The 19,089-nt window shown below is 48.9% G+C and overlaps 1 protein-coding gene across 10 annotated transcripts in view; it reads right to left on the bottom strand.

Annotated features, from left to right (window-relative positions):
* Positions 1–19,089, bottom strand: part of SLC8A3 (solute carrier family 8 member A3) — a 129,829-nt gene that overhangs the window by 102,999 nt on the left and 7,741 nt on the right. For 3 of the 10 annotated variants that reach the window (XM_079309842.1, XM_079309840.1, XM_079309837.1), the window contains exon 1: positions 1,897–2,453. The exons of 4 other annotated variants lie outside the window; for them this stretch is intronic. The gene's annotated coding sequence lies outside the window, so the exon portion shown is untranslated. Of the gene's footprint in view, positions 1–1,896; positions 2,512–19,089 lie in introns of those variants that run through there. 3 more of the 10 variants (XM_079309838.1, XM_079309833.1, XM_079309832.1) reach the window with 3 other exon arrangements.

The following is a 19,089-nucleotide window of genomic DNA, read 5'->3' as shown; positions in this document are numbered from 1 at the left end:
CCCACTTACAACACACTTACTAGAGCAGGACTCACATTTGGCTTTAAGGGAAAGAAACCAGGCTGCTGTACTGCAGCTTTTGCCTAAGGCTCTCTGTACCCATCAGTCATCTCCTTCCTCACACTGGTTACTACACGGGGTAGCCAATTTGCCCCATGCTGCACACTCATGGTAGAGCTGAGGGCTCCTGGGCTGCTCCCACTCCTCCCCAGCCAGCCCTCAACAAGCACTGGACGTGCTCTATTCCAATATCACTACTTCTATTCAGGAAGCAAGTCTCATTCCAGTTGAACACAGAAGCACGAACATGAGTACCAAATGTGACTTTCTCAGCTAAACCATGATCAGGGTAAAAAAAAAGCTTGCAACAGCAGTGGATGGAGCAGGATTAGGGGCTCCCTAGAAATGCTTGTGCCGGGGTAAGTGATGACTCTCCTTGCTGCACCGAACCTAGAGAGCACCTGCAACACCCTCTGTGTCTTTGTCCCCCAAAGCTCTCTCTGCTGCTGTCCTGGGTCTCCCACCAGTCTCTCAGGGACCACAGGATGAGTGCTCCTGAATGGGAAGGTGCTACCGACTGTTACCTAAGTCTTCCAGCCCTGTCGTCTTCCAGAAATAAAAAAACAGCTCAACAAAATCACCCTTCTGCTTTATAAAGAGATATGTGGAATTAAATGAACATACATATAAGCATGAAGAGGGGGGAGATGTGTGTAAGGCATCCCTTATTAACCTGACTGTCCCTCCAGCATTTTCCCCTAAATTTGAAGCAAATTTTTTGGGTAAAATCCCCAGAACAAGCCAAGGAACAACCTAAGAAGTCAGGAACCCAATGATTAAACTACAGCTCCACTGGAGGGGGCAGAAAGAGAAATGGCCACGGCCTCAGGTTTTAGAATAACGGCAAAAAAAACCCCAAAACCAATTGCAATGGTTTCATCTCTCACCCAGTGTGATCGACACTTGAGACACAGGTGAAAAACCAGCCCTGAAGCAAGGCTGGGAGAGGGGCAGAGTGCGAAAGCAGGCACATTTAGGTCAGCTCTCAGGCGTGTGCATGTGTGTGCGGAGTTGCTGTGCCCTGCCATGGGGGCTGCCGCGGCCCCGTGCCCTATTTAGGGCAGCGCCGGGCGCTCGGCTATATTTGACACCCGGGGTAAACAAGCCGGCCCGGCGGACGGAGCGCGACAGCTGCCCAGGACAGCGGCCCCGGCCCCCGCCCCGCGGCCCGGCCTCTCCCGCCAGCGGAAAAAATAAATTAAAAATAAAAAAGAAATTTAAAGGGGGGGGGTGGGTAAAAAAAGGAAATTTATAGCACTGCATGAGAGGCGCTTCCCCCGCCTGGCAGCCCCGGGCACAGCCACCCCCCCGGGCTCCCCGGCATCCCTGCGGGCCGCGCCGGCCGCCGAACCGGGGCACCCCCGCCCGGCGGCGCAGGGATCCCGGGGCGGCCGCGCGGTGCCCGGGAGCGGAGCTGCTGCCGCGCACGCCCCGCCGGAGCCGCCCGCTCCCGCTCCGCCAGGCCCCGGCCCGCAGCGCCCGGCCCGGCCCGGCGCCCCCTCCCCGGCGCGCAGCCACCCGCAGCGCCCGCTCCGCGCCCGCGGCAGAGCCCTCCCTCCGCAGCGCGCACACACACGCACCCCTCACACACACACACGGGCACGGAGCCGCCACGGCGCCGGCAGCGCAGCGGGAAGGGAGCGAGCTCCCCGCGCCTGGGCAGCGCTCATTCCCCGCGCTATCCCGGGAGATGAGCCCGCAAGGAGCTCCGTGCCCAGCGCCAGCACCCCCCGCTCCACGGCCATTGGCGGCAAGGCGCGGAGCCCCGATGGGCAGCAGGACACCTGCCCGCCACCCCGCGTCTCCCACGGGCGGGGGTGGCACCCCCTCACTTACCCCTTCTGGCGGCTTTCCTGACTTTTTTTGGAGGGTCGGGCTGGGGGATGGGGAGGGGGGGCTCCTCTGGCTCCCCAAGACAAATCCTTCCGGTTCCTAAAGGGAGCTCATCGCATCTCCCGGTGATTCACCGACGGTGTGTGCGGGTACGGGGGGGTTCGCCTTTGCATGTCAGTCCAAGTTGCCTCGCTCGCTACAAAACCTGTGCTCCCTTTTGCAGCTGTCAGGGAGAGCGGGGAGGTGCATCTGGAAAAGGGGGTGGGGGTGGAGGTAAAATGTTGATAAATCCACCAGCCTTGATCTTCAGCTCCGTGCGGTGGAGTTTGGGGAGGGAAGGGAGGTCTGGCGAAGAGGGAGGAGGGCGAGGAGGACGGAGATGAATGGGGGTCGAGGGAGGGGGGGAAGAGAAAATGGATTGTACCCCAGATTGCCACTGAATCTGCTGGGCTTCCCCCGCTCCCGCGCTCACACCATCGGGGCTCGGCGCAGGTTTCCCAGCATTACGGTGCACGGCAAAGCGCTGAGCCTGATTTCTGGGAGCCTGCGAGGTTTGCACAACTGCAGCAAGAAGCCAAATCAAAAAGCCAATCTGCGAGCCTCCAAACTCCACGTCACCTATCAGCTGGGAGCGAGCGCTGCAACAGAATTACAAGCCATGCATATTTATTCCTCTGAATCCAGGGGGGGATTTTCGGATCGTTTAAAGCTAGGCACGGTGAAACCGAGGCAAACCCTTTCCAAAATAAATAAAGGCAGAGCACGTCTTGCATGTAACACGCACGCACACACCTCTACGAGGTCTCCATCGGTAAATATAGATAGAGATACACACTCACTGAGCGGGGATCACTCCTGTACCATCCAAGTATATTGACTTGACTTTGTGTATTTCACGCAAGGGAGGGGAATAACATGGTAGTCGTGCCTCAGAGAAGAAGATATTGAATGCATATTTGAAATTTAAAGCATCTGCCAAACACTTCTGAGAGATTAAATATAGGCAATATAATTACACAGCCAGCGTTGGTCCTGGTATCCATTTGAAGCTGCATGCTTTAGCTTGTGCTTGCAGAAACCACACAGTTTTGGTTTTTTTTAAACCAAAGTCAAATAACAAGTTGTGAGGCAGCAAATCATTTTAAGCTAAAAAATACACATTGCCTCCGAAGTTGCTATTTGACTTTGGCAGAAGACTGCTGGGGGGCTGGTTTCCAGGACCATGGAACAAAAGAGTACATTTATGCCTCACACAAAACACATAATGGTATTTGCGCATGTGTTTGTCTCCTTTTAGGATCCCCTCAGTTTTTGCCCCAGCAGCTATGGGCAGACATCTGCCTCCAGGAGATTTACCTTCTGGCATGGCTTCTCACTTCTTTAAAGCCCAGGTAGAACTGCTTTAAAGCCCAGGTACCACAAGGCAACAATCCCAGACACTGGGCTATCCCGGCAAAGAATGCTCTGCTTCATCCTCCATAAAGAAGCTGTCCCCAGTCTGTTTGTCCCCAGTGATTCCCTGTACCCCCTGAGGTGATGAAGGCACAGAAGCTCTCTGGTGAGACCCGAGCACATGTGCAAGTGCAAACCATCCCTGTCCAAAGCAGCTGAATAAACTGCCACGAGAAACCTGAGCCCGAGCCCTACGCTGGGCAAGAACTTTTACCTCAGCCAGGCACAGGCAGCGGACGTACAAAGACAAGGAAAGGGCAGAACAGCTACTGGGAGGTGATGTGTCAGAGAGCTCATGCTGCCAGAAGTGAGTAAGGAAAGCTACAAATGGGCTGTGGTCCCCTGCAGGACAGCACAGACCACTAAGGCTCTGAAAGTCAGCTAGTACCATTCTAGTTATGGCTCCATAATAACAGTAGCCCCTGGCCCCACACCTCAGCACAGAAGAGATCCTGAGGCCTGGAAGAGCAATTATTCATTCTGGTCTGGCTACTCACTGTTATTAGTTAGAGCAGGGCTTGGGAGTCCAGAACAGACAGCAGGAGGAGGCCACAAGAGGACACAGTTGCTGCAAGTAAGTACAATATGGCAGTACAGAAGATGGAGGCAGAAGACCTTGCGCATCCCAGACTCAGCCTTTCAGCTCCCCAAATGCCACCTGCCACTCCTAGCATCCTCAAATAATCCAGCAAGGCAGCTGACCATGTAGGGACAGGGTAAGGGATTGCCAGGAGACATGGCAAGATCCAACATATGCAGAAGTGCCTGACCTCAGGGTGCTCACCAGCCCTGCAGGGTTGCAGGGCTGCAATCTGAATAGTGCTCCTGTGGGATGTCAGGGAGGGAAAGGGCTTCCCAGTGCCTGGGGGAACACAGGTACACATGCACATGCAGCCCATGGAATTTAAGTGCCCAGCAGTCTCACCTGAGCTGCAGAAGAACCCCTTACTGACATCAACACACAAAATCAACAGCACAGCATCAATGGCTGAAACATGACTGTGGGGATGCAGGGACTCTGGCACTGGTCAGTGCACCTGATCTCCAGGTAGCCACCTCCAAACCTCACCCCTGCCAGGGAGGACAGCCCCCAAGGGTGCAGCTCTCCTGTCACCTCCAACACCAAGCAAAGGAAACCACCCCAGCTAGCACAGGGAAGCTCTGCCAACCCACAGCTCATCATCAGGCAGCTTCAAACAACTGCTTGTGTTTAAGGCTCAGCAAGAGTGGGTCTGGAGCTGAGGAACCACAGTACAAAATGCTCATCAGGAGGAGCAAGCCCTGGGGGCAATACACAAATTTACAGTTGACAATAACTTAAGGCAGACAGAGCTCTTTATGGTGCACAGATGTTTCATTTCACCTCATCCCAGTACATAAAATCATGCCTAATACATTTCAGAAACGCTCCCAGGCATTTCCCTCTTCCCTTCCATATGGGCCTGATCTTACGTTGCTCAGCTCAGGCAGAAATTTTTCATCACAAGAGGGAGTATATGAAATGTTTTATCTCCTTAGTCTTAAAGGTGTGCTGGCAAAGTACTAGCCTGAGATGAAAGCAACCAAAATGTTTATATAAAAATACTATTTAAAAATTTAAAAAAACCACCTCAAAACTTCACAAAAAACCAACCACCTCTTGTTTGCATTAGCTTTAACAATTAAAATATAAGGTGTTCAAATTCTTGGGCTGTTTAGCACAATCTCACTAAACAAGCATGGATATTAGTTTTTAATGACTACCAAGATCACTTGATGTTTCAGGTGTTACCTCACCTCAGGGCCAGAGCTAATGGTTTTAAACTGATGGAGGGCTGATTTAGATTAGATATAAGAAAGAAGTTTTTTACAAGGAAGGCAGTGAAATCCTGGCCCAGGCTGCCCAGAGAGATGATAGGCATCCTATCCCTGAAAACATTAAAGGTCAGGTTGGATGGAGCTCTGAGCAACCTGATCTAGATGTCCTTGCTCATTGCAGAGGACTGGAACTAGATGACCTTTAAAATATTCCTTCCAACTTAAACTATTGCACGATTCTAACCCCAAATGACTGGAATTCTATCAAACAGTGGTATATTAAAAGAACAGAGAATGGGCAGGGTTAGAATGGGCCACTGGAGGTCATCTGGCCCCACCTCCCTGCTCAGACAGGTACGCTAGAGCACATCACTCAGGACTGAGTACAGACAGCTTTTGGATATCTACAGACACTCTGAGCAACTGTTCCAGTGATCAGCCACCTGCACAGTACAGAAGTTCGGAAAAGTGTGGGGACTTTTCCCATGAACCATCAGAACCCTAAATACTTCTTTCAAACCTGTCTCCAGGCTCTTAAGATCTGAAGCAGAACTTGAAATAGAGGCTTTGCTCTTCCTTTCCTTGTCCACCTAAAACTAGAGAAAATGTTTTTTTTTACTTAATCCATATTTTCAGCATCCCATGATTTCAACCTTCTGCTGGCAACCACACTGATAATAAAGATGCTGACAGCAGAATGTACTCAACAGCAGTGCTGTTGTTAAAGACAATGTGCATAACAGGTATTGACTTACTCTGCCAGGCCAACAGCTTCTATTGTCATAAAAACCTGCCACTGTCCTACAAGTTCCAGAAGAAAGTTGGAGAGTGTGTTGGTTGAGTCTGAAAAGAGCTGTTCTTCCCTCTTCATTCACCAGCTATGCACTTCACACATACAGATAAGAATTTCACAGTTACCATCCAAAATTTCAGGTAGATAGGGCCATATTATTGTTTTATTATGGCAGACATGGTGAGCTGTAGGTTTGGCTCATCCTTGAAAAACTTCTAGCTGAGCAAAGCTTTAGGAATTGCTCCCACTACTGCAATCTTTAGCCCTTGGCCTAATGACCCAAGAATTTTATATAGACTAGATATAAGAAAGAAACAAATACCATATCATCCAGACTGACTGCTCCTGACCTCAAGTTTGTACCAAAGCGCCTGGCACAGCCCCCTTCTCTCACTCGAGATCTGATCTTGGTAAACCTGTGTTATATTTTGGGCTACTTTTCCATAGCTTTGCTTTTCCTCCCTTATCAGCTTTCATCAGGTGCCTGCTCACATTTGTGTCAGAAAGGATGAGATTATGTGACATTTTATTAGTATTTGCAGAGCCTTGAAATGAAGTTTTAAATCTGAGAAAAAATTACTTTCTAGGCAAAAGAGGGAAGGAGCTTCTCAGAAGAACCTTCTCAGGTTGAAGAACTCTGAGATTTTTCTTATTTTTGGTGTCTTAGAGCAATATCTTAATAGCAACTCGATTACAAACGAGGTTAAATGTTTTTTGAGGTTTTTTTTTTTTTTCCAGGAAGGACCAATGGGACTCTGGGACTATGTGCCAGGACAAGGGGCACATACAAAAAGGCCATTTCAACTGCAGTGACTACTAATGAGCAACCAGCACTGCTAGGATACACTCATTTCCTCAAGAGCAGAGCAAGAACATGAGGCTCAGATTACAGCAGGGGGTTGGATCTGCTCCTACCCCACTCTCACTGAGGACCAAGGAACCTGGCCTCAGAGGAAGAGGTTTGGTATGACAGAAGACAGCAACAAATATTAATATGGCAAGTGGTCTGTAACCACATCAGCACATTCTGATGGATTCTCACACGTGTCTTACAAAGCGTAGAGGAGGATTTAGCTCACAAAGTTGTCAATTCATTTAACAGCTTCCCAAAATAATTTTGAATTCAAAAAAAAAAATCAATGGGAAAAGTTCATATTTCATTGATTTTGAAACCCAACAAAGACAAAAATCAATTGCACCACCACCACTCTGGTTTAAACACTGTTAAACACTGGCACCAAGGTGTTTTTTTTCTGCTTCTTGCACCACATGCTGGCTAATAGCATGTAAAGAAAAAAATCCACATCTCTCAAACTAAGCCATCTCTTCATGGAGAAGATGATTCAGAGCAATTCCAGAGCAGTAGCTGGTGCTTCAGCCATACCTTGCACACAGGCTGGTTTTCTTACACCTCCTTCAAGCCCTTCCCTCTGCATCCTGTGCCTCACACTCTGGGTAAGTCCCTCCCTGGCCAGCATGTTTGCTAACAGGTCAGAACTGCACTGTAATGAAAAGTGTTTGGGGTTGTGTTACACTGTGGATAGCCCAGCAGGAGCATATAATCCCATACTAGCTCTCAGTTCCTGAGGGTGCTCCACAGCAATTCAGGCTCTCCTACAGCTGTCCTGTAGCTGCCCACCTCACATGCACTGGGGCTGTGGGTGCCCAGCTCGTGGGCAGCAAGTGCTGGTGTGGCTGAGGGTGCCCCTCTGAGTTGTCTCCACTTTGAGTATGCAAAATGCCAAAGCTGAAGGTCCCCATCTCTGGGGCATGTTACCAGATATCACAGCTAAAGACTTCAACAGCACTGTCCAATTGGGATAATAATAAATGCTGGATAAAGATAAAAATTCTACCATTCCCCTAAGGTGAGTATAATAATTTTCTTAGCAAAACATCTGAGATCTACCCAAAAAAAAAAAAAAAAAAATCTCCTATGGAATAGTGTCTCTTACTTTACAAATCTGGGACAAAGTGAAGAGTGCCAGATTGTCTCTCCCCCCAAGCAGTTGGAAGAAAGATGTGCTTCCCTCTAGGAGAATCTGATCTTAATTTATAAAAATTGGGGGGGGGAGGGAGGGGGGGAAGGGTGTATATGTGTGTGTGAGAAAGTAAATTAAGATCAACTGTTAATGAAAGTTAGCAGTTTAATTAAAGGAGTGAGCAGCTTGTGCATGGAGAGGCGCATCCGTCTCTAGGATACACGTGGCTGCTGTCCAGACCTGGCAGCATCCAGCAAACACATATGGGATGAGTGCTTCTGGTGCAAAGCCTGACCCCAGCCTTCTCTGATGAGAGTGGTAAGGCAGACAGTTTCTTTGGGAAAAGACCCATCATCACAACACCACACAAGGCCTGCCACCTCCCTCAGCACCAAAGACTTCACTTTGAATATCTAGTAGCGTTGCAAAATCATCCTTCTGATGCCTGTCATGTTTTGGGATTAAGTGAGTGATACAACACTGGTTATCCCTTTAGATATTAATTTATTCAGGTTGTCCTTAAAGTTCAATTTACAAAAATATTGTTTTTTAAAAAGTGCACAGCCAGAAAAGGACGTCACACATGCAACACATGCCTATCACAGAATGGGTCAGATTGGAAGGGACCACAGTGAGTCATCTGGTCCAACCTCCCTGCTCCAGCAGGGTCATTCCAGAACACCTATAAACATGCTTAGATCCTGCTGAACACAGCCCAGCTGCCCTAAACATGTTATCACAACCTGTAGCAGTGCCATAGGATTGTTCCAACAACAGGGTACCACCCTCAGAGAAGTCAAAATAATTCAGATAGAAAGAAGTTAATTTGTGGGGAAAGACACAGCTGTGTGCAAAAAAATAGGGTGGTCTTTCATAGCCTGGACTTTCTTTCTAAAGGGATTTCTTCTACACAAATGTGTATTTCATCCTGTACTTTCTACTGTAGAGAGTCCTACACTCAGCCTCTACTCTCTCCTCTGCCCCATCCTGTACACTGTCTCCCACCTACACATATTTCTTGCCCTTGCTCCTCTCACCACATACTGTCTTTAAGCTCCTCCTTAGGTTGTTCCTGCAGGGACACAGGTTTAGCTGTTGCTCTTTGCCAACACTTCACAAACTCCAAACTTGGAGTAACTCCCCCCCCAATAACTTATTTGTATCCCAGAATGTGCAGAACAGGTTTTGCCCTGGAGATAACAGGGGGAATAACTTGGAATGGCTGAAGCACTTCAGCCTGGAGAGTCTTGGGCTGCCTGTCTCTACCTGTCAGGGCACTCCTGGCAGAGGGAGGCTATGGCCATTTGGCACAGGGCTCTGCTCTGTGTGGTTTCTCACTATCATTTCTGCACTGCTGACCATCTTGCAGCTTCCAGAAATCCTAGTTGCTCACAGCATTGTTTTCCAAATACACCAAGCTCATCCCAAAGGTCAGGAGCGGAAACAATGTGGAAAAACCCACCTCATCTCCACATGCCACTAGCAGATTTGTCAGGGCTCACTGCTGCACCAGCCACGAGAGCCACACACGACAGGAGTGACCAGCATCCCTCAGCAAAGCTGACAGCAAAGACCCAGCTGGCAGCACTGACTGACTGACACACCAAAGACTGGGAATTCCAAGCCTCTCCTTCCACCTACCTAACTCCTCACAACTAGGAAATTAGGATTTTGGAAACTGCTACCTGTCTACCAAATCTCCCTGCTGTAGGTTAGCAAGTGCCAGAGCTTTGGGAGGGACAGACCTGCTGGTCCTAACCCTTCCCTGGCTTACTCCAGGAGCTTCAGCAGCACCAGGCAACTCCTCAAGTGCAAGAGGGGCATTACTGATCTCCCAAAGCCACTACAAGGGCTAATTGCTTGACTCTTGTTGCAATGCTGTCCAAAAGATGAAGATGAGAACACTCATCATGCAGCTTATTCCAGAAGCAGTTTTTACTGGGCAAGGGAAATGGCATCCCAGGAGTGGCAGCATTACCAAACAGCTCTTTCCCCAGCACCATGAGTGGTTTTACTCACACTGCAAGAGCAGTAAACCCTGCAGTGCTTAGATTCCCTTTCAGCTGGTTCTGCTGTGAACCACTGCACTCCCCTTTCAGCTGCTGACCCTACTGCCATCATCTCTCTGGTTTCAGCTGCATCTAGATATGGACTGAGCCCTTACTTACTCTATATTGCTATATGGTATTCTATTTACCATCTTTCTAGGGCCCCCTCAAATAGTCTCTTGAGAAGGACAGTGTAGGGATTTTTCCATGTCCTGCAGGGCACAGACAGCACTGTGGCTGCTGTGGGGAGCCAGGGACAGAAGAGCCATCAGCTGCCACAGCTAGGGAAAAGACCAATACTCCCCTCTTCTACACTGGCTGGGAGAGCATCTTCCCTTTGGCATCTCTCCTCTGCCCTGCACTGTCCCATGGATCACCATGCCTCTGGGCATCCAGGCTGCCACCTGTCACCTCAGAAGCCTGGCAGCAGCTCCCTGGCTCAGGTCAGGGACAGACCCACTGTGCCCCCAAGGGAGGTGAAGGGCACAGCCTCCACTTCACATGCTGTAAGGATTTTAATCCCATCCCTGTAACAGCAAGCAATAAAAGCATGCAACAAAGCCATGAAATGAGGCTTATTTCATCATGCCTCAGAAAGGCAAAAACCAGAAAACACCTTTTATCTAGCCCCTGCATAGACAGCTGCCTCCTCATTTCTTTATTGGTGGTTTTACAGTTTTTTACTGCCTCGATGAGACAGAGCTATTGCCATGTGGTATGGACAGGCTGCAAGAGCAGCTCCCTTGTTGGACTTGTGGAGTGGGGGTACTGCAATTTTAAGTCCTTTGTCAGTTTCCATGAACAATGCATGTGTGTTCAGAAATGGGGAAAAAAATAAAAGAGGAGATATTATTAGAAGGAGCAAAGCCTCAATGAGTCCCATCACTTCCCCAGCTGCTGCTGTGTCTAATCATTTTCATAGTGTATCAGGAAGTGTGAAATCACCGATTAATTTCATGACAGAGGCTTTCATCACAGAAGGTGGGGATGTGAAACCACCTTCTGAATGCAATTGCAGTTGTGGGTTCATTCTCAGCTACCAAGTCTTCCCCCTTACCCTGGGTACCACTGGGGAAGGATGAGACAAAGCTGTCCAAACCAGATCACTGTTTTTCTTTGATGAGTGCCAGTCCTTGCTATGGAAATGTCTCAGGGTGCTTGAGATACCAAGGAGGAGAAGTTTCCTTCACATTTTTCTCAACGGCACAGAGTAAAGAAGACACATTCACATCCTCTCTGGCTCTTGCACCTCTCACTCTCAGCAGCAGTGAGGGCAGAGCTCTGAGCCCAGGTGCTCTGGCTGTGGAGCACTGAGCACCCAGACTCAGCCTCCAGGCATTGTCTGAAATTGTCCAAGCATTCACTGCTCTTTGCTAGGTCAAGGGTCCCCACACCTTGTAAGAGCAATTCAGGAAATGGAAACTCATGAACTCTGGACAGCCAGAGGACCTGCAGATAATCCATCCTTACCCACATCCACAGCTGCCAATGTGAGACCTCTGTCACCCTCTGCATTTACAGGGACAAGTACAACAAGGTTCCAACCAGCTTGGTGCTACTGCAGTGAATGGAGCTTCCAGTCCCTGGAGTGGAGTACATAAGCCAAACCCTGATCCTATGGAAATCAGCTGGAACTTCTTCACTGTGACAAGTACAGTCCACACCACTCCATGAGAGCTGCTGAAGAGCCAGGAGAGGCAGTGCAGAATGGTGAAGGGCAGAAAGCAAAGCATGCTGCATCCAACACCTTCCAAGGGAATTCACAGATGCAGAATGAAATTTGTACTCTGATCAGAATGTCACAGCACCAGTCCCCTTGTGGAGCACAAGGGACCTTTAATAACAGCTGTTTAGTTGATGCCTGCTACTAAAAGGCAAGATCAGAGACAAAGAGGTCATTGGTTTGCTCCTGACCTTCAACTGGACTGGAAGTTATTGCAGTCCCACTAGCACTGCCTGACCCCCTCAACAAGAAGAGTGCAACATGCATTGAGATTTCCTGACACAGCCTACATCCCCCTTGTATGCTGCAGGTCCTTCTCCTTCACACACCAGCCTGGCACAAGGCCACCATCCTCCCTGGCATTACCCTCTCACAGTTTATTGTTTGATAAACCTGGAAGGGAAGGGACACAGACCTGGGGCAGCACCAATGCACCTGCTTCCCTGGCACAGAAGGGTGTTAGCCAGCATGAGTGAAGTGACAGTCCCCAGGGCACTTGCCTCGGGCCAGCCCAGAAGGGAAGGGCAGCTTGGGCCAGGTGAGCACACACAGGTGCAGGTACTGCTTGGTTTTCACCCGTGCCCAAACCAGACTGATCAGATCAGAACACTGGGACAGAAAACCCTTGAGCCAGGATACAAAACTAAATCAAAGTTTTATGGGCTAGGATGAAAGGGGAAGTACTTCAAAGTCTGCAACACATTAATTTTCCTTTCTGCTGTGGCTTTTCCTTCCCCCTTGTTTTAATATGATGGATCACTTGATAATGACAGGAGGTCGCTCTGACTGACATGTACATCCAGGATAAAGGGGAGCAGGAAATTGGATCTGAGCCTCTGTACTGTATTTCCATGAGCTCTGGAGCCACCAGAAAGGGACCCTTGGTTGGGTTGCTAATGCCATCCCATTCCCCACAGCTGCAGACATGCAGTTCTGTGTTCAATTTCCTGCCATCATTTCTTGTGTCTAGTGCACAAAGAACAGGACTGTGGTGTGTATCTGATTTTAGGACATACACTCATCAGGCACAAGCTCTGGCTACAGTAGAAAATTGATCTCTTGATGAAAATGGTTTTCACCAGGGAGCTTCCTTGTCTTCTCATGGCCTTCCCCATTCTATTGTCTATTGTAGTTGTGACTACTGCCTCTCACTAAGGCAACTGCTCCAGTATTTGCTTGTCCAGCCCCAATTTTTCTGCCCACTGTGAGGAAAGCTCTTTCAGTGCACTGAGCCCCTTTCCCTCCCTCTTCCCTCCTGTCCCAGCTGCTCTGGCCCCTGTGGAGGTGATACACTGAGCACACCACCTTAGCCACCTTTACTCTGTTGCATCCTGCAGGAAAAGCTGGCTTGTCTGCTGAAGGGAGTGGACCACAACAGAACAGGGGAAGATTTTCTAGCACAAGAAAAAAATCTCCTTTGACTTCGTATCTGGCCTTGCAGGAGATATCAGAACACTGGGAATCTCTTCCTGTTGGCTGGATCCTCAAAGTCAAATCCCCTCCCTTGCTTCCTCAGCCATTGGGCAGTCAGGAGAACAGTTTTCTACAAGGTACAGGTGCAAAGACAGCCATGGCATAGCACTGGGCACTAAGTTCTGGATCCTACCCTACTGATACTTGGAAGGAGATAAAGCCTGTGACTCCCAGACTGGGGAAAGACATTGCTACTGCTGCCTATTTCTGAACAGGTTTCAAACAGCTTCATACTCTAGAGGCTTCAAAGTCCAAGCCTGGCTTCACAGCCCTCACTCATGCCTCACTATGGACAGCTATTTGTACTTCTAGACTGCAACCTGAACAAAGACAGATGTAGTGAAATACTCAGGCAAGGTTTTTGCTCAAGTATGGCCAGGCAGTCCTAAGCAAAACAGCCCAAATATTTCATTAAAACGTATTTTTTTTTTAGGTCTATGGGCTGGACAAGCATCTGAACATGCATAAGTTTAAATTGCTTCCCAGCTTTGGTGATCTGCCCAGGAAAGCTACTTTATTTGCCACACCACCTGGAAAACTACCCAGCAACAATATTCTCTGCCTTGCTGCCCCACCAGGCTGGACTGTACAGACAAGATATTGATGCAGCAACCTTGATGTAATCAAGAGCTATAAAAGGCAAAGCAGTAAATCATTTTGGATGCAATAGTCTGTCTGTGCACTTAGCTGTTTTTTATATTTTCCAAAACATCCAATAAACAAAATTGCATTTAACCATTAACAGTCCCACAGCAATATTCCTTGCAAAGCTTGTGCTGTCACAATGGGTGGTGCTGGGGAAGGAGCATGGCTTGGAAGTAGGTCAAGAAGTGTCCAGAATTAGGAATTACTTTACTTTTTTTTTTTTCCAGCAGGTGAGTCATCTGAAACTTTTTGCTGTTAACTGCAGCATTTGGAAAAGGTGGCTCTCACTTCTAGCATTGAAGAGTCAACCATATTCTTTACTGAGCTTTCCCACAGAGCTCTTATGACTGACCACCAAGCCCACTTAAAAGACCTAAAATGAGAGATACAGCTCTGAGGGAAGCTTGTGCAAAGCTAACTTTGCAGAAATAAAGGGAATGAAGGGTTAGGTCTGTCTCCTGCACCATCAACCCTAAAGGGTGAGAGCTGCCTGGGCAGAGGCAGAAATGCTGCTGCAGCTTTCCTCCTTTTCTCCTAGCAGGAGCTGCCTTCCCCAGAGAGACAAGCTCAGGGAGCCTGAGGAAAAGCACACAAGGGCAGTAGCAAAAGAGCCTCTCTCTAGAGGAACAGGAGGACAGAGTCCTCTGCACAGCACAGAAGTGGGTCACAGTCCCCTTACTTCTTGGGACTTGGCATTTCAATACAACCCATAGAAACACAAAGCCACCTGACTGATTTCAGATACTCTAAAGTGTATTTTTGTTCCAGTCCATGAGATGAGCTTTGCTTTTTCTTTGCATCTCAAGACTCCAGTTTCCAAATAAAGAATCAGTCAAGCTATAAGGAGGGTAAATGAAATCAATAATTCCTATCAGCTTTTAAAGTGACTAAAAGACAGCTGAGAACCTGGAAAGAACATTAGGCAAAACCAGGCATTTTCTCATTTTACCTTTGTCTACATGCCTGAGAAGGCAGGGAAGCCAAAGCCTCTTTCTTTACCTATGTGGTCTCAAAAATAAGACAAATGCTGTTGCCTCAGGAGAGATAAAACCATAGCAGCATCTCATTTTTCCTTAAAAACTGTGGCCCACCTGACCAGCCTCCTCCCAGCAGGTTCATGGCACATGAGTGCATGAACCAGCCACGCCTGCAGGTGGGTGGTTGGTGGCCAAGTGCCCCTGGCAGCTGCAGAGCCAGTTTAACTTACCCCAGCTGAAAATTTTCCCCATTGGCTGACATTTAAGTGCCCTGTTTTTCCCAGGATTTATCAAGAAGTCAGGCACTCGAGGTGACTCATCGCCAGCTAAACCGGAGCGGGGAGAGCTGTCACACTGTGCAGTGCAGTGGCTGCCCTGGGGGGCTGTCAGTAAAGCACTGACCGCATCCTCCCTGCCTTAACGACCTGGGCACCGGCCCTGTGTGCCAGGGCATCTCCAGGGCTGGATAAACCCCTCCTGTGCACTAGAACCGTGGGTGATGAGGAGCTTCTCCTTCTGTACTGCAATGGGGCAGTGCATCAAAATCCAGTTTCACCAAGGCACCTAGTGAGCATTCCTATGGCTTGTATGCATCTGCACCCGGATAAATAGGAAGAAAATCCCTACCCGTAATCACCTGCCAAATAGCTCGCCCTTTCCCCCACTCCCTGCCAGCCTGCTCTTAATTTTCAAAGGGTCTGGAGTCTGTTTATCCTGAGCAGGTGAACTGGAGTAGGCACAAAGGCTGGAGCAGAGGTGGCACGGACACCAAAGGAGCTGGGCAGCAAGAGACCCTTCAGCAGGGTGCCGAGACAGCACACAGCACAGCTGGGACTGCACGGACCCTTCTCCTCCCCTGCTGGTGCCAAACCGGGCTGGGGCGCGGGCAGCTCGCACTAAAGGGCGGCGGGATGCGCGCAGAGACAGGGGGAGAGGGATGGAGGGATGCGCCCAGAGTTGGAGGGACAGAGGGATGCTGCAGGGCCAGGCGGGCCAGCAGACACCATCCCAGCAGCAATAGACGGGACAATAGCCAGGCAGGCTCTGGATAGTGCCCGCAGCGCGGCCCACACCTGGGGCTGCGGAGGAGCCCCGGCCGCGCAGGCAAAGGGAGGGATCCGCGTCTGGAATGATGCCCAGGGATCCAGGACGGCTCTGCCTGACAAAGATGTTTGGCACGGCATTAAAAAAGAGGAGCAAATGGAATAGGAGGCCAAAGTAGCAGCCTTGATGTAGGACATGAAAGGAGACATTTGCTATCAGATCAGAGACAAGGAGGCGCCTCTGGAAAAAAACAACGCTCGCATGGCTGCTGAACAGATGTGGGATGGGCAGGAATTTGGAAAGAGCTGCTTCTCATTCAAAGACACACAAACCTGCCTTTGCCTGGCTTATTTCACAGAGGAGTTATGCAGGAAGGAGATGTGGGATGAAGCAGTGTTCAAACAGCGCTGCTAAAAGCTGTGGAAGACTGAATGGAGTACACAGGATGAACAACAACAATGAAGCAACACAAAGTTTGTCACTGGGATCTCTGTACTGAAAAAAAAAAAAAAAACCAAAAACAAACAAACAAAAAAACCCTAGAAATTACTCAGCATGAGCAGGTAATCCTCTGTTTTAGTAGTGGAAACTGCATTTTTAGGTTTACTGTGAGAACCAGATTAGTCCAACAGCACTGAACATAGTGCTCAATCTGTGGGCCAGGATCTTTCCTTCCAGTTCAGGCTGTAGTGAGTGCCTGCTCCAAAGACATATTTTTAGAGATATGGTTTGATTCTCCTTAGATACTAGACATACTGTAGATGACACCATTTATTGTTCAAGCTGGTTAGCACTTCAGTACAGAGAAAATAAACTGTAAACAGCTTGTTGCTGCAGAAACAAGGGTGTGTACCAGCCATGATGCACTCTAAGAGACAGAGAAAAATCTTCATAAAGCTACACAGACCACCCAGAATCAGTCCTTTCACCACAGAAATGAAAAGGTGAAGGAGCACAGCAAAGATTTAATTAGCCATAGCCATATCATCATGGAGAATGCAGCATACAAATACCCCTGGGGAATGTGTTTGTGCAGATAAAGGGAAGTCACCATCACTGGAGTTGCCTGGGGGAAAACTCCCAGGGGACCATGGGATTTTAAACCTGGAAGCATCTGCATGGACAAGTGACATCTGACAGCAAGAACTGGATAGAGTCAGGTCCCAAATGTTGAGTTATGGGAGCAACCAGCCTGTGGTACAATGCATTCTGGACCATGGCTAGTCTTCAGTAACTTAAGATGTTAAAATTAATATCCTATATTTTTTAACTGATCAACACTATTTCAAGCAGATATTTTTGAGCCTGAGGCAGGGATTACTGAATGTGTTTAGATAGTGTGGCTTGTGTAAGAAGGCAGCCTGGAAGAGGTACAACACTTGTCTAAGGTTTTGTGACAATGCCAATATCACTAGAGAGGACTTCTGACAACCCCTGCTATTTGTTTGCTCAGCACATACACAGGTAGATATCTCTTCCAGCTCTGCTCAGGTGTTTGCACATCCTTCTGCCCCTGCAGTGTGGGCAGAGGAAGAGCTGCCCACAGGAACCATGCAGCAGTCCTTGCCTACCATCACATCCCACCTGCAAAAACACCTTGAGGAGCCCAAAGGGGAATATGGTGGTGCAAGAGGCACCACAAAGGAGCAGGTCCAGTCTGGGCAAGGGAGAAAAAAGCAGAGAGTAAGCAAATATAATTAAAAGATTTTAAAACCCAAAACCAACCAAACAAAAATGAGCAAAGCAGACCTTCTCTGATCTGTGGCAATCTGGCCCTGGAAAAGCAATGCAAATGATTGGAAGATAAGGAAAAACTACCCTCAAACTGCCTCTTGTAAATGTAAACACTAGATGGGTTTTAGGTCCTTAATCTGCATTCTCCATCTTTAAAAATACAGGTCATGCAGATATAAGAAGAAAGGTGAGAGGGGTGACAAAGAAGGACAGCAGTGGGCATCACCAAAGCACACTCCTTTCCTCAGGAGGATTACAATACAGCTGTCCTCTGACTGCTGCCATGCTTCACCCAAAACCTGCCAAAATCAGAGGGACTAGGGAACCTCTGCCTCTGAAAAGCACTGTTGGGAGACAGCAGCATGTAGGAGCTGATGGATTTGGGGCTTTGCCTGTGCCTGCTCCTGGTTCAGAGCCATTCTTACTCAGCAGCTCCTTGCTTGCTGCTGTACCCAAGCAAAGTGGGTTCCTGGGCTCATTCTGCAGCTGGGTGTCTCCAGGAGCAGACTGTGGTCACAGTGCCCAGTCAGCCCTCTTTGCTTCAAACCTTCAATGCTGGTTTAACCACAAGGGAGGGAGGGAGGGGCAGCTTGCCCTGCCCCAGTGCTGTCCCCTGGGATGCTGACAGAACTGGGGGAAACCACTGGCAGGGAGGTGCACAAGGGTGTTGGTCTGCAAAGCTGAGCTTGCTAAACAGCACAGAGCCCATGGCCAGGTGCAGTTCTGGGACACAGCCCTGCCAGCAGCTTGGCTGAGGACAACCACAGCCACCAGCTCCTTCCCAACCCATCCACAGGGGGAAAGATGCCTCAAGTAAAGACTTTGAGTTGCAGAACAGTCAAGATTTGGCTCTGTGCAACATGTGAATCAACTTCTTCAGCTATATTTGGACCTCTGAAATACTCCATGTTTTGAGATGGCTACCCAGCACACTGAAGTGTTCCTCTCCTGTCTCCATAACACTTCAATCCTAGCAGCTGGAAACACTGTCCAGGCAGAACAAGACAATATCACAAGTAACTTGCCTGTGTTTTTAGGCAAATGGAAGCAGGACAGCAAGCCCAAACCCTACAAATGGTTCTCTCTGAGTGCATAATTCCTAATTATACATTTCAGCAAAGCCTAGAGTAATTTAGGAAGTTAAGCATGTAATTCCACTTTAACTGATGGGTGAGTCCCTAAAGCAAATGCTTTTGTGTGCACAGGGCTGCTCCCTAACTCAGCCAAGGTTCCCTGGGGAGCCAGAGAGGCCTCACTCAGTGGCACTGGGGATGCTTCAGCAAGGTACCATACTGATATGCACACAAGTGGATGACAAAGCCGTGCCCAAATTTGTGCCATGAACTCAAGTCACCAAGAGAGCATCTCTGTGTGCAAATAACCCACTTTTACTGGAAGCAGGGAGGTGGGGGGACAGATGCAGGCTGAGGAAGGCTATCCAGTCCCACTCACACACTGCAGTGGGCAGCCCTAAAGCCTCCCCACCAACTCTGCACCTCTCCAGCTGCTAGCATGGCTCCAGCAGCAG

The sequence above is a fragment of the Erithacus rubecula genome (genome assembly GCF_903797595.1).
Source record: "Erithacus rubecula genome assembly, chromosome: 6".
Classification (NCBI taxonomy): Eukaryota; Metazoa; Chordata; class Aves; order Passeriformes; family Muscicapidae; genus Erithacus; species Erithacus rubecula.
The sequence above is the reverse complement of the archived record's forward strand: the minus strand, read 5'-3'. Positions and strand labels throughout refer to the sequence as shown.